This window comes from Lactuca sativa, chromosome 8 (assembly GCF_002870075.4).
Source record: "Lactuca sativa cultivar Salinas chromosome 8, Lsat_Salinas_v11, whole genome shotgun sequence".
NCBI lineage: Eukaryota > Viridiplantae > Streptophyta > Magnoliopsida > Asterales > Asteraceae > Lactuca > Lactuca sativa.
Genome location: NC_056630.2, coordinates 185,071,600 through 185,077,577, shown reverse-complemented (window position 1 = coordinate 185,077,577; position 5,978 = coordinate 185,071,600).

Below are 5,978 nucleotides of genomic sequence, written 5' to 3'. Positions count from 1 at the left end.
TCCTCTTGACCGGCTTGATCTACATGATTACCATCAGCGCCTCCTTCATCAGTGTCAGCGGTGACAGAAGGAACAGTGTATGGATTTGCAATCCATTCTCTCATCCTATCAGAGATTCCAATGTCAGTATCCAGAGGATCATCTTGATACATGCGAACAGACATGCGAGGGCATTGGATGGGATTTCCAAAATGCGAGAAGTAGTCTGCAGCGAAAAATTTGTCAAACACAAGAGCAATCCAGCGTGGAAACGGAACATGATCAGCGCGTACATTTGCACGAAGAAGCTGAACAAGCTGATCAAAGAATAGAGCCCCATAATCAATTCTTTTGTTGAGAAGAAGTGAGCAGACGACTTGTTGCTCATAATTACTCAATTGATCACCACTTCGAGACTTGTGACCCATACACTTGCACATGGCACCGGTGAAGAATTTCCATCCCGGGGTCATACATTGGCGCAAAATAAGAGCCGATCGAGCACCAGCCTTTGAGTGATCATATCCCAGTTGATCAAACATACGTTTACACCGTTCAATAGAAGGAGGTTCAGAGAAAGGTTCAAAGATAAGTAACCTTAGGGCAGCACTGAGAAGTTCTACGGTGATGAAGACAGAGTGTCTTCCACGGCCAATGGTCCCGGTAATGGCATTGTTGTCGTCATTAACAGTAGCAGTGTAGTAGAACTCACATACTTGTTCTGGGAAGAACTCTGATGGAACGTCACTGATTGCGTATCGTAGGCGACAGGAGGCTAAGAAATTGAAAAAATCATCGAGTCCAAGACCTCGATGAACCTCGGGAATATCAGGGATGAAAACAACATTTGTCGCCTTGATGTAAATTGGAAGAGGAGGAGAGTTTGGAGCAGGAACTACCCTTCATGAAGTGGAAGAGAAGGTGAACAAAGAGGCAGCCATTAGAGAATTTTTAGGGTTTTAGGGTTTTGAGTATATGTGAAAGAAGGTTAGATTGTGGAAGGAAAGTTTGAAATAGGGAGAGAAGAGGTTTAAATATGGAATTAAACGATCCTTTCAAAAAGGTAATGATTATCTTCTTTAAAAGAAAAACGGCGTATCGTAACAACCTGTCAGATAAAAAGTAGCCATTAACAAGTAGCCGTTGGGTAAAAGAGCCGTTGACTGAAGATGAAACGTCAATCAGTGTTTGCGGAAGCGCTAAGATCAGTGTCAACAAAAATCACATGCTGAAAGTATATCTCTGTCAATTCAAGGTACAGCTTGCTCAATTGAGGCTAGCAAGGAGATTGGTGCGTGTGATAGATACTAGTTGCATTATCTAACCATCAGCACAGAGTGTTGTGACTTTATCAGTGAGTGGTTTATCTTACTGAATCATTAGACACTGAATGAGAAGAAGGTGAAGAAAGGATTGTTGCGTGTGATAAACCTTGGTGTTTTGGTCCAACCATCGGCAAAGATTTTTAAACTCTCATCAGCGTGTGTTTTGTCACACTGAATCACAGAATCAGTGTAAGATTGGTAAGAAGGGATAGTTGCGTGTGATAGATCTTGGTGTTTTGATCTAACCATCGGCAAAGATTTTTAGACTCTCATCAGCGTGTGTTTTGTCACGCTGAATCACAGAATCAGTGTAAGATTGGTAAGAGGGGAGAGTTGCGTGTGATAGATCTTGGTGTTTTGATCTAACCATCGGCAAAGAGTTTCAAGTTGTTATCAGTGTATGGTTTAGTACAGTGAATCATTCAACTTTAGTTTAGAAGACTTGAAGAAGAGAGAAAGATGGGAGATCAAACCAAGTACTCAGTATGCAAATATCATCAGCACAATGTACATCAGCTTATAAGACAATACCAAACATTAGCACAATTAAACAGCAAAATTAATTACAAGGTAATCATTCCAAGTTCTCCAATAATGTAAGCAGTTGTTTGAGAATCCAGTGCCTTAGTGAAGATATCAGCAAGTTGCTCCGAAGTTTTGACATGTTCAAGCACAACCTTTCCCTTTTCAACATTATCTCTGATGAAATGATGTCTGATTTTGATATGCTTCGTCTTTAAGTGCTGAACAGGGTTTTGTGTGATTTGAATGGCACTGGTGTTATCACAATATATAAGAGTCTTTGAGAACTTGATTCCATAGTCGAGAAGCTTATTTTGAATCCATAAGAGCTGAGCACAACATCTCCCAGCTGCAACATACTCAGCTTCTGCAGTTGAGATGGCTACTGATGTTTGCTTCTTGCTAGACCAGCTGATGAGACGATTTCCAAGAAAGTGACATCCACCAGACGTACTCTTTTTGTCTAAATTGCATCCTGCATAGTCTGAGTCAGTGTATCCAAAAAGTTCAAATGTTGAGTCATGAGGATACCACAGTGCTAGGTTTTGAGTCCCTTTCAAGTATCGAAAAATACGTTTGACGGCCATGAGATGAAATTCCTTTGGATTAGCTTGGAATCGAGCACAGAGAATGGTTCCAAACATGATATCAGGACAACTTGCCGTGAGATATAAAAGAGATCCAATCATTCCTCGATACAGAGAGTGATTTACAGTAGTTCCAGTTGGATCAGCGTGTATCTTATCAGTCTTGGACACTGGAGTAGACGCTGGTTTGCAGTCACTGAGCGAATACTTAACAAGCAAGTCAGAAATATATTTACTTTGGCAAATAGAAATACCTGATTTTTGTTGCTGAACTTCAAGACCTAAGAAAAAGGTCATCTTCCCCATCATGCTCATTTTGAACCTTTGAGACATGATCTCTGCAAATTCCTTGCTCAGTTTCTCATTTGGAGAGCCAAAAATGATGTCATCGACATAAATTTGAACAAGAACCATATCTGAGCCTTTGTTTTTAATGAAGAGAGTATTGTCGATTGCTCCTCGTCTGTATCCATTTTCAAGAAGATACGATGTCAGTGTCTCATACCAAGCCCTGGGTGCTTGCTTTAGTCCATAAACAGCTTTGTCTAATCGGTACACATAATCAGGGTGATCTTTGTCAACAAAGCCTGGGGGATGATTGAGGAAAACTTCTTCTTCTAACACACCATGTAGAAAGGCTGTTTTCACATCCATTTGATAGACAATGAAGTTCATGTAGGATGCGTATGCGAGAAATAGTCTAATTGCTTCAATGCGAGCAACTGGAGCAAATGTTTCCCCGTAGTCGATGGATTCAATTTGAGTAAACCCTTGAGCGACAAGCCTTGCTTTGTTGCGAGTAATGATTCCATCTTTATCAACCTTGTTACGATAGACCCAGCGAGTTCCGGTGATAGTCTTTCCTGATGGTCTTGGGACTAGAGTCCAAACTTTGTGTCTTTCAAACTCATTCAGTTCTTCTTGCATGGCTTTGATCCAATCAGCATCTTGAAGAGTTGTGTGTATCTTGTCAGGTAAGATCATTGAAACGAAATTAACATACATGCAAAAGTTATTAGATACACGAGATCTGGTTCGGACACCATCATGAATATTCCCTATAATTTGATCAACAGGATGATATCGATGTTCAGAGACTGATGCTGATTCCGGAGAGTTTGACACTGACAAGTTATCAATTTCAGGAGAGTCTTCAGCTTCAAGGATTTCATCAGCACCTAATGAATTATCTGCTGATCTGGCTACAGTATCTTGATTCAAGGAACATGCAACTGGAACGATAGAATCAGAAGAATCAACTTCATCTCCAGCAGGAGGGACTTCGTCAAATGGACAAGAGAGAAGCTCTTGAAAAATAGAAGAGGAATGAGTGACTTTTTCATCAGTGTATGATTCCTCATCAAATTCACATGAATGGATTCTTCAACGCATTGCCTGTTCACATGAAAAACACGAAAAGCCTTTGAAATAGATGAGTACCCAACAAAAATACCTTTATCAGCCTTAGGTTCAAACTTGGATCTTGGGTCACGCTGATTTAGAATATAACAAATACATCCGAACACGTGAAAAAAGGATACGTCTGGCTTTCGATCTTTCAGCATTTCATATGGTGTCTTCTTGTGAATCCTGTGAATTAGAGATCGATTCTGAGTAAAACACGTTGTATTGACAGCTTCAGCCCAAATCGACATAGGAAGACCAGCATGGATCATCAAGGTCCTTCCTGCCTCAATCAGTGTTCTATTTCTTCGTTCAGCAACTCCATTTTGTTGAGGAGTACGAGGAGCTGAGAACTTTTTCCCAATTCCTTTATGATCACAAAACTCTTCAAGAGTTGAATTTCGGAACTCAGTACCATGATCACTTCTTAGCTGCTTAACTTTGAGACCTGTCAGTGTCTCATTTTTACGAATCAGTGAAATAATTTCCTGTGCAGCATGACTTTTCTTCTTCAGGAAAACCACCCATGTAAATCGAGTGAACTCATCCACAACCACTAGAGTATACTTATTTCCACCTAAAGAATGGACAGGAATAGGTCCAAACAAGTCCATGTGGAGTAAATGAAGAGGAACTGATATACTGGAACATGACTTGGGTTTGAAAGAGGCATTGGTTTGTTTTCCTTGTTCACAAGCTGAGCACATCTTGTCTTTCAAAACGCTGAATTTTGGGAGCCCTCTAACTAGATCTTGATTGGATATTTTGGATAGGTTCTTGAAGTTCAGATGAGAGAACCTTTTATGCCAAATCCAGCTAAGATTCGTCTGAGACTTTGAAAAGAAGCATTGCATCAGTGCCTTGTCACTCGAGAACATGTCAAGAACATATATATCATCTTTTCTACTTGCTGAAAGTACGATGTTCTTGTCAGTGTTGACAACTCTGCCTTCCTTCTTTGTAAAGTGAACTTCATAGTCAGCATCACATAACTGACTGATAGAGATGAGGTTGTGTTTGAGACCCTTTACATATGAAACATTTTGAAAAACCACGTTATTGCATTTGATATTTCCATATCCTTTAGTGAACCCCTTTCCATTGTCCCCATAAGTAACTGCAGGACCAGTTTTCTTGACATAATCTTCCAGGAGAGACTTAGATCCTGTCATATGTCTTGAGCAACCACTATCTAAGTACCAAAGATGCTCCTGACCCTGCAGTGCTGAGAAACTAGTTAGAACACACTGACCCATTCGAGGATGGGTCATTCACAAAGTTATTTGATAATAGATTATAACACTCCTTAGGAAGACAGTTTAAAGAATTTGACTTAAGAGTCCATTTTTCATTTCTAACTTTAATATTATCAGCTCTTAAAGATGATTTATCAAATGAACATTCACTGATCTTGTGAGAGGTATCACCACATCTGTAACAAACTCTGGTACCAAAGTTCTTCTTGGTGAGCAAATTTTTGGATTTAACACATTTCGACATGTAAGATTCACCAAGAGAACTTTGAATCCTTTTGTTTATCATTGAGTCACAACTGAATTCAGTGTCAGAAAGAATTTGATCAGTGTTAGGTGATGAGCTATCAGTGTCTGATTTGGACTCATTCACAGATGAATTGCAATCAGGAAAATGCTTAAGTTGTTCATGAACAGCATGAAACACTCCATTTGAGATAGGAAAAGCAATAATATTCTCAGTGAGTGGAGTTGGTCTTACAAGATGTGCAGGGTAAGAGGTTGGATCAATTCCGGTAATTTCAACATTACACCCAGTAATACCATCAGAATTAGTAATACAGTATTCATCAATTAAACTCTGATTAATAAAAGAGTTACTGACAAACTTTTTTTTGAAATTGTTTTTCATCTCATTCATGGAATAAAACTCATATTCTTTTTCTTGTGATTTAAAAACTTTTTCAGCTTCTGCAAAATTACCCCTAAGAATTTTCTCACATGAATGTGGAATTTGAGCTGAAATAATATAATTTGCATTCTTATGAGATTTTGCCCAAGTATGAAGCACAGTTTGTTCTTTGATCAAAAGATTTTTAACATTGTCAATTTCAGCAGACAAAGAAGAATTTGACAAACTAGTGATTCTAAGATTTTCCTGAGTGGACTTAATAATGTTATTTTTCATG